This window comes from Myotis myotis, unplaced genomic scaffold (genome assembly GCF_014108235.1).
Source record: "Myotis myotis isolate mMyoMyo1 unplaced genomic scaffold, mMyoMyo1.p scaffold_m19_p_20, whole genome shotgun sequence".
Taxonomy (NCBI): Eukaryota; Metazoa; Chordata; class Mammalia; order Chiroptera; family Vespertilionidae; genus Myotis; species Myotis myotis.
Window position 1 is genome coordinate 16,977,837 of NW_023416325.1, and position 9,996 is coordinate 16,987,832.

The 9,996-nt window shown below is 52.6% G+C and overlaps 1 pseudogene; it reads right to left on the bottom strand.

Annotated features, from left to right (window-relative positions):
• Positions 1–1,307: 1,307 nt before the first annotated feature.
• Positions 1,308–2,970, bottom strand: LOC118678601 (annotated as a pseudogene).
• Positions 2,971–9,996: the final 7,026 nt, after the last annotated feature.

Sequence of the window (9,996 nt, forward strand, 5' to 3'; positions counted from 1 at the left end):
CTGGTGAGTTGGCATCGGGCTCAGAAAACGTAGTGTGTCCCCCGCCTGTCCTCCCTTCCACACCTTCACGTCTCCTCGGCCCTCCCCGCCTGCCATCCCAGCGCCGCCTCCCGGTCCGACCCCCACCCCCCACCCCCGCGCCCTGTCCGGAGCAGTATCCGTGTCTCCGGGAGGGGTCGCTAGAGAGAGAGAGAGTGGCCCATTCCCTGGGGGTCCGTTAGATTCCAGGGAGGGGCCTCGATCTCCCCTTCTAGCTCTCAGTTTCCAATTAAACCCAGACTGTGCGAGCCGCCGCACCCACGTCACGGGCTGGCGCTGCGGGGGAGGACGCCGCGGCCGGGCGGGGGGAGGGGCGCAGCCGCCGCAGCGAGGATAAAAGTCGTTTACAATGTTTGAGCACCTGACTGTGTGCCAGGCCCTGCTCGGAGCCACGGCGGGCTTATCCCGTCTTCGTCTCCGCAGTAACTCCGTGCGCTAGAGAGTATCGCACCATCACCCCCATTTTCCGGATGAAGAAACGGAGGGCCAGAGGCGGGTGTCCGTCCGTAGTTGGTTTGCCTTCTGGATGTGCATCCTGACGCCGGCCGCTGGGTCGCTGTGTGCTCTTGGGCAAGTGAACCTGTCTGTGCCTTGGTTCTGTTTTCTCATCTGTTCCGAGGGAACACGGTATCTCGCTCACAGGGTGTGGGGAGGATTCGCTGAGATAAAGCAGATACAGGTCTCAGAACAGCGACGGGAACTTGGGGAGCTTAAAAAAGTGTTTGCTGTTATTATGATTGGTCTTCAAGGCATAGCTCAAATGTCCCCTCTCCCGGGGCGTCTTCCAGGATTTCCTCAACAGGCAGATGTCTTTCTTCCCTTTCTCTCTGCTCCTGCAGCTCCGGGTTTGTCCATTTATTCAAGTTTTAAATGAGATAATATGACGGGAAGGGCCTGTCCCAGGGCAGGTACTTACACACACTATTTCTCCCCTTGAGTTTCACTGTTTACCTGCTTAAGAGCTCTTAGAAGGGCTGGTGCCCAGCCTGAGTCACTCGGGTCAGCCCAGGGCTGGGCACCAATGGGAAGTCCCCCGCTGAATGAGTGTGGGCACACCCAGACCGGCGGGACTGGGAGGGCTGCCCAGCCATGGGAGTAGCCCAGGGATCTGCCTCCCAGTCTCCCTTCTCGACTCCCACCCAGCCACTCTCATTAGGGGTTCAGATCCCTGGAATTTTCTCCCCAGTTGGCCACTGTCTGGTGAGTCCTTCAACTTCCAAAGTCTGGGCCTCAGTTACCCCATCTGGGAAATGGGTCTAGCAGGGCTGGCCCCCAAGCCTTAGAAGTTTTGCAACATCCTTCAGATGGGGGTGAGGGATGATCCAGGGTTGAATCCAGAACAGTGGTAGCTCCAAGGGAGTAGTTAAAGCACCCCCATAATCGTTACCAGTCACCCCAGATCCTCACCAGTGGAAAAGGGTACTGGCTTCAAGACAGGTGTCCAGGCCTTCCTCCCCCAACCTAAGTAGGAGCTTTTGGCTGAACCTTTTTCTTCTGAGATCTCGCAGAGACCCAGGGATGCTACCCAGCCCCTGGCGACCCCAATGGAACCTGGGGGCCTAGTTCTGGGGCCACCTGGGAAGCCAGCCAAGCTGCCACCAGCCACGTCCGCCTGCCTTCCGGAGCTGAGCAGGAAGTCACATTCCTAGGCACCCCTCCCCGCTCTCCCCCGGGGGGGGGGGGTGGCGGGTTACAAAGGTCATGGACTGCGCCAGCCAGGTCTCTAGGGAGTCAGCTCTGTCACCTGCCCAATATCTGGCGTCTGACCCTGCCGTTCCCCTGGGGCTGAGGCCAGAGTCCCCAATGTTTCCAAATGGCCTGGCCACTTCCTGTTATTGTGAGAAGCTTTGACCCCAAACTGGCAAGAGGGTTTCAGGTCTCCTGGAACAGCCTCTGTCAAGGGACCAAAGGGGGAAAGGTGGCTCGAGCGGGCCTGTGACCTGCTGGAGGCCACCCAGCTAGGAGAGTGGAGGGCAGGCTCCTGAGCACCCGGGCCTGGGCTGTCATGTGAGAGGGGTCTCCCCTTTCTCATGGGATTTGTTATGAGCGGTAATTAAGACGATAGTGTAAGGCATCTGGCTTCTTTCCTGGCACACAGTAGTTGCTCAATAAATGGTTAACCTCCTCCCATTCCTCTTCTGCTAAGATCCGTAGGAACAAAGCCATGATCACTGCCAACTCCACACACAGTCCAGCAGCATGCAGGGCACACAGCAGCTGCTTCATAAAACCTGTCTCAGGAGGCGACGCTGAGCTCGGGGTTGAAGAGCAGAGGTTTTAGCATCCAGCCGGCCTAGGACTGAATCCTGGCACCTACACTTCAGAGCTGGATGTTCTTAGGCAATTGCGTTATCCTCTCTATGCCTCAGTTTCCTCATCTGTAAATGGGGGACAACGGTACCCACCTCATAGGCTGAGTGTGAGGATGCGATGAAGAAAATGTCGGACGTTTAACAGAGCCTGGCATACAGCAAGTGCTCAATACGTGCCATACCATTGGGTGATGTCCTGAACCCACTGCTGTGCCTGACCCGGAGCCACACTTGGTGGCTGGGCAGAGCGCCAGGCCCAGCCCCGAATTCCAGGCGTGGATGGAGCAGCCACACTCCAGTGGCCGGGGCGGCTCCGGATTGCTGAGCTGAGGGAATCTGTGAGTTTGTATCCAGCTGAGAAGTCTGATAGATCCCAAGATAGGCTTCCTGCCGCCCTGATGGGCCCACTGCCCAGGACGGAGCCCTCCCCTTCGTCTGAGATGCTGGGCCCGGGGCCCCGAGAGAGCTCGCAGACAAGGAGTAGAGAGGGCTTCTCCTCCCAGAGCAGGGATCAGGCAGGGCTGCGCTGAGTCGCTCCTACGGGCCCGTGAGAGCTGGCTGTTTCCTGCCTCGCAACTCCACGTTCAGCAATGCTATCTTGGGAATTAAACACCACCATGGTAGGAGAATTTACACCATGGACATTGGCAAATGCCATATACATATATATCTATTATTATTATTATTATTATTATTATTATTATTATTTTTGGAGAGTTAGTTTAACAATATGCCACTGGGCACAAGGTTTCCTGGCCACATGGCTCACCAGACATCACTTCTGAATTCAACACCCTTAAGATTTCACTCAGCTCCCCACACCGCACCCACACTGCCTTCTCCCTATGAATTCCTTCTGTCAGAAAAGCCTTCACCTTCCTCTTCCTGCCTATTTCCTTATTTAAGTCTTGCAGACACAACTGAATAAAGACCAAGAAGGGTGGCGTGAGAGAAAGTAAAAAGGATGTCATAGCAAGGTGGTGGAATACTATACAGCTGTCAAAAAGGGTGTTCTTAAAGACTAATGACAGGGGAAATGCAAAAAAAAAGGAAAAAAAGTACAAATACCACAGAAGTAGTGGGGAAAACACAGTACATACAGCCACGGGCACGCCCTGACCCTGGTGCATGAGTATATTTATATATAAAATATTCTTTTTTATTCGCCCGGTATGTTTGAGCACCAACTCTGTTGTAGGCAGTGGGGCTACAGTGAGGCAGAGGAGAGCCCTGCTCTGTGGAGGAAACAGACAGGAGTGGAGAGTAAGGTGCAGAAAGGAATACACGCAGCAGGAAGTCGGAAGGGGGGCAGAGAGGCAGAGCAGGCCCAGGGGAGAGTGGAGGGCTCTCGGACAGCATGGCATTTGCTTCTTTGATAATCAAAACATAGCTGTGGCTGCCTCTGGTTTCCGAAGGCGCCGCGGCTCTCGCTTTGTAGCCGGGCTCCCAGCCCATGGGAAGCCCTGGGTGGCGGCCGGGAAGGCAGCGATGATCACTCCCCCACCCCCGCCCCCGCCCCCCGCAACCCCTGCCCATTGGCAGCCCCGCTCTGTGACCTTGCTCTCTCGTCCCCTTGTTTTCCTGGTGATTTACACACTCGTCTTATCTCCTAAATGTCAGGGACAATGTCTGATTCATGCCGCACCTCCCACACCGCCTGGCGCATCAGGAAGATTCAACACACACTCTGCCGGGCTAAATAGGACTCAGTTCCCCGCGAGGAATCGGAAAGTGACAGGAGTCGTGTTGTTTTTCACTTCCTTCCTTTCTCCCCACGGTGCCACCGCCCCTCTCCATCTTCCCCCCCAAACCAGAAGGCAGACTCCTCCCCTGACTGCGCGGACCTGTTCCTCTCGAGACCTCAGTTTCCCCTCCTGGGAAGCGGCACCGTCTCTCCTGAGGCCAAGAGGGGCGCAAGGCAGACAAGCCCTGGCCCAGGCCGGGGTGAGACGTGTGCTCTCTGTCCAGGGAACACAAAGCCCCATTTGTGATCGCTGGGCACGAAGCTGGGCAGGGAGCCATGTGGGACGGAGGCAGCGGTGGGAGGAGTGGGTAGGATTTCCAAAACCCCCTCCCGCGGGCTGGCTGCCAGGAAGCAGGCGGCAAAGCCCCTCCTGCCTTGGCCTGAAACAAGGTGTCTATCAGTCCACGCCCTGCTTCCTCCTTCCTCAGCCTTAGTCCCCAAGTTCCCCGCCCCCCTCTGCACACACACGCACCCCGGCCTCCTTGGAATGGAGAAGCAGGAAGGGGGAAGCCAGCAAGGCCTGAGACTTGGGGGCGGGGGTGGGGAGAGTGGATATTTCCAGAGCCTGTGGGTTTGTGGCCAAGGGCAAGGCCAACAGAGGAGTTGTGTCCTCCTGTCATTCAGCGGCCCCACCCAAGCCATTCCCCAGGACATGAGGACAGAGACAGGTGGGAGGCTGGGACCTCGGCCTCGCCGGTGTGGCAGGGGAGCACCCACAGGATGTGGGAGTGGCACCCCATTTAACAGAGAGGACTGCTGAGGCCTGGGGTGGAGTGGCTGGCCCCGGGGACCTCCTCTCCTTTCTTCCATGCTGTGAACAGCTCCTGAGCGGGGATGGGGGAGGGATCTCTATATGAACAAACGCCAGGGTCCATCGCTTCTCAGCTTCATATCCGTGGAGGAGTCACCTAACTCCCTCATGTGTCGCTTGTAGCACAGGTGTGGCCACTCCTTGGCCCTATCCAGGCCTGACCTACCCCATCATCCTTGAATTCTTCACACCAACCCACAGGCCTTTGTTCTCTTCTAGGAGGGCCCCGTCCTCCTGCCTCAGGACCTTTGCACATGCTGTTTTCTCTACTTGGAATACTGCCCCACTCCTCTTCTCACCACTCCTCCTCCTTCAGGTCTGGGTTGACATGTCACTTCCTCAGGAGGCCTCCCTGACCCCTCCTTGTACTCTAGACCTCCCCTCACCCTATCAGAGTGTAATGACATATTTACAAGACTATTTTTTAAATATTTTTATTGATTTCAGAGAGGAAGGAAGAGAGAGAGAGATAGAAACATCAATGATGAGAATCATCGATCAGCTGCCTCCTGCATGCCCCCCACTGGGGATTGAGCCCGCAACCTGGGCATGTGCCCTTGACCAGAATCGAACCTGGGACCCTTCAGTCCGCAGGCTGATCCTCTCTTCACCGAGCCAAACAAGCTAGGGCTAGAAGACTATTTGACTCACTTGGCCTCCCCATTAGCCTGCAAGCCCCATGAAGACAGGTCTTGTCTGATCCGCTGCTGCACCCTCACATAGTATCTGGTACATAGCAGGTGCTCAAGAAACATTTGCAAACATACACCCCTAAAACAATAGACGTTAAGAAAGGAAGGATGCATGCTGGCTTCGAGATGATGGCATCTTGGGGGCGGGAATGAGCCTGAGGAAGGAAAGACCCAAGAAGGGCTCACCTGTATCTGCAGTGTTGTGGTTAAGAAGGTGACTCTACACCCAGACGGCCTGAGTTCAAATCCCATCTTGGATTTGATACCAAAAGCACGACCCATAAAGGAAACGGTGGCAGATTGCACCTCATCGAAGATCGTGGGAGAGGATGAAAAGAGAGGCTGCAGCCTGGGGGGAAGCTCACGTTCGACAGAGGCTCCCCCGGAGCACGGAGACATATGCGGGCAGACGTCTCGGCACTCGACAGCGGGAAAGAGAACAATCGAGTTAGAGCACAGGCGACGGTCGTGGACAGATAATTTGCTGAGGAGGATTGCGGATGGCAAACAAGCACCTGAGAAGGCGTTCATCACCATTGGCATTAGAGAAATGAAATACCACAACACACCTGTCAGCATGTCTAAAAGGGGGGGGGGGGGGGGGTAACAGTGAGGATGCAGAAAACTAGATCGCTCCCACGCTGCTGGTTGGAATATAAAATGGCACCGCCGCTCTGGAAAGGAATATGGCAGTTTCTTTAAAAACAAAACTAGCCCTAACCGGTCTGGCTCAGTGGATAGAGCGTCGGTCTGTGGGCTGAAGGGTCCCAGGTTCGATTCCGGCCAAGGGCATGTACCTGGGTTGCGGGCACATCCCCAGTAGGGGGCGTGCAGGAGGCGGCTGATCGATGTTTCTCTCGCGTCGATGTTTCTAACTCTCTATCCCTCTCCCTTCCTCTCTGTGAAAAATCAATAAAATATATCTTTTTAAAAAATAAAAATAAAAACAAAACTAAAACTAAGCAGGCATGTCCCGTAGGACCCAGCAGTTATGCTCTTGGGCAGCTGCTATGCCAGAGAAATGATAACTTAGGTTCATACAGAATTCAGGACCTGAATCTTCAGAGTGGCTTTATTCATAATAGCCCTGAACTGGAAACAACCCAAACGTCCTTCCACCTGAATGTTAAACAAACATTGGCCATTCCTGCTGTGGAATGCTGCTTAGTGATAATAAAGAACAAACATGGAGACAGGTAGCAATGAGCATGGCTCTCAAGGGGATGCAGCTGAGTGAAGAAGGCCACTCTCACCCTAGCTGGTGTGGCTCAGTGGATAGACCGTCAGCCTGCGGACGAAAGGTCCCAGGTTCGATTCTGGTCTCATGCCCGGGTTGTGGGTTCAATTCCCAGTAGGGGGCATGCAGGAGGAGGCCAATCCATGATTCTCTCTCATCATTGATGTTTCTATCTCTCCCTCTCTGAAATCAATAAAAGTAAATATTTTTAAAAGCCACTCTCAAAAGGTTACATGCTATGTGATTCCAATTATATAACCTCCCTGATGTGACCAAACCACACAGAGAACAGATGAATGGGTGCCAGGGGTTAGGGAGGCGGGCAGGAGGGACCTTTGAGATGAATGTTTTGTATCTGGACTGTGGCGATCGCCAGTGTCCAAATGAGATAAAACTGCATAGAACTGAATACACAGTCGTCCAAATGAAATCTGAGTAAGGTCAGTGGATTCTCAAAGCCAATTTCCTGGTTGTGATAGTGTATAGTTGTGCAAGAAGTCGCCACGGGGGGGGGGGGGGGCACTGGGTGAAGGGGTATGGCACCTCTTTGTATAATTTTTTTAAACTGCAGCTGAATCTACAATGATCTCAGAATCAATAGATCGCTACACATCTATCAGAATGACTTTGTAAGAAACACTGGCAGCCCAGCCAGCATGGCTCAGTGGTTAAGTGTCGACCTATGAACCAGGAGGTCAGAGTTTGATTCTTGGTCAGGGCACATGCCCGAGTTGCGGGCTTGATCCCCAGTGTGGGGTGTGCAGGAGGCCTCCAGTTGATGATTCTCTCTCATCACTGATGTTTCTATCCCTGTCCCTCTCTGAAATCAATTTAAAAAATTTTTTTTTAAACTGGCAATACCAACACCTGGCGAAGCTATGGATGGAGCAGTCAGAACTCTCATGCATGGCTCGTGTGAATAGCAAAACGGTAAGGCACACTACAAACCAGTTTACTGCGTTTTATACAGTTGAATGAACACTTATCACAGGACCCAACGAAAGCTTACGTTCACACACAAAAAAATGCATGGAAATACTATCTTGATACCATAATTGCCGAGAACTAGAACTAACCCAACTGGAAGGTGAATGGACAAACCATACCGTGAAATTCTACTCAGCAGTGAAAAAGGATGTACCTTGCTGATTCACACACCAACATGAATGGATCAAGAATGAATATTGCTAGCCCTAGCTGGTTTGGCTCAGTGGATAGAGCATCAGCCTGTGAACCAAAAGGTCCCAGGTTCGATTCCAGTCAAGGGCACATGCCTGGGTTGTGGGCTTGATCCCCAGTGATCCCCAGTGGGGGGCTTGTAGGAGGCGGCCGATCCATGATTCTCTCTCATCATGGATGCTTCTATTTCTCTCTCCCTCTTCCTTCCTCTCTGAAATCAATAAAAAAAATATTTAAAAAAGAAAAGAATGAATATTGCTAAATGAAAGAAACCAAACTCGAAAGGCTACAAGGTATAGGTCAGTGGTTCTCAACCTTCTGGCCCTTTAAATACAGTTCCTCATGTTGTGACCCAACCATAAAATTATTTTCGTTGCTACTTCATAACTGTCATGTTGCTACTGTGATGAATCGTCATGTAAATATCTGATATGCAGGATGGTCTTAGGCGACCCCTGTGAAAGGGTCGTTCGACCGCCAGAGGGGTCGCGACCCACAGGTTAAGAACCGCTGGTATAGGTTCTATTCATGACTTTCTGAAAAAGGCAAAATTATAGGGCTAGAGAACAGGTCAGTGGCGGCCAAGGGCTGGGGTGGGGACAAGGGTTGAGTACAAAGGGACATGAGAACTTTTGGGGCAAACGTTTTGTATCTTGACTGTGGTGGTGGTTACATGCCTTTCTGTATTAGCCAAAATTCACAGAACCGTATGTGGGAAAAGTGAATTTTACTTTATTCAATTATATCTCAATATTTTTTTAAAATCAGGAAAAATCTAGATCATGTACCTTGTCACGTCACATCAATGTATGTGGATAGTCTACAGTTTACTGCAAAGTGCTCAAAGATAACATTATTTTAGTTCCATTTTTAAAAATATGCTCCAATAAAATGCTTAGCAGTTGTTTTAAGCAATACAGGCGTTTATAAGTAATTATAGTTTTTAAATAGTGTTACCTGCAATATGAAAATACATTTCTTTCTTTTTTTAACTAAGAGCCACTTTCACAATTTTAAAGTGGGGAGGATGCGTGAGTTTGTGTGGGGTTTTTTTTTTTAAATATATTTTTACTTATTTGAGAGAGGGAGAGAGAGAGAGAAACATCAATGAGGAGAGAGAATCATTGATCGGGTGCCTCCTGCACGCCCCCTACTGAGGGGATCGAGCCCACAACCCAGGCATGTGCCCTTGACCGGAATCGAACCCGAGATCCTTCAGTCCGCAGGCCCGCGCTCTATCCACTGAGCCAAGCCGGCTGGGGCATATCCATGGGTGTTCGTAATGTTACTGAGTACTTGCCCCTAATACCACCTCTGCAGTGCTGTTCACGGATTAAATCCGACACTGAATTACTTTTTGAGAGTTCCGATGGCTCCATAGCCAGGAGTTGGTGCTGCCAGTTTTTTACAAGTCGTTCTCCTAGATGTGTGGCTACCTGAATTACTTAGCACTGTGTCTGACCCACAGTAATTGCCTAAACCACGTCAGCTGCTCCCCTACCCCCAGCCTCCAAATCCAGATCACGGGTCTCTTCCCAGCTGGTCTCCAGCTGGTCCTCTTTAGCTCCCTAGCCAGGCCCGGGGCTCCCTCCGTGAGGCGTGGCCAGGGGAGCCCCATCCCCAGCAAAGGAAGTGGACCCTCAAGGGTCTGGAACATGGTAGGCCCTCGGCACCTTGCAGGGGAGTAAGTGACCCCACCCACGACCTGGCCAACAGTGGGTGCCCAATAATAGCAGACATCTGAGCATAGAGCCACGTTAGCGAGGTCCCATCCCACCCAGCCAGGAAGAGGCCTGACCAGACATGGGTCTCCAAGAGGGGTGAATTCTTGGCCAAGGGACCCACGTCCTCTCCTCTGGCACCCCAATTTAGACGGGGAGTTAAAGCCCCCGGAAGGGGCAGAGGCTGCTGCCCTCCCAGCAGCCCCGCCCTCTCCCTCCCCGGGTGGATTTCCCGGGCCTCAGCCAGGCAATGGAATGTTG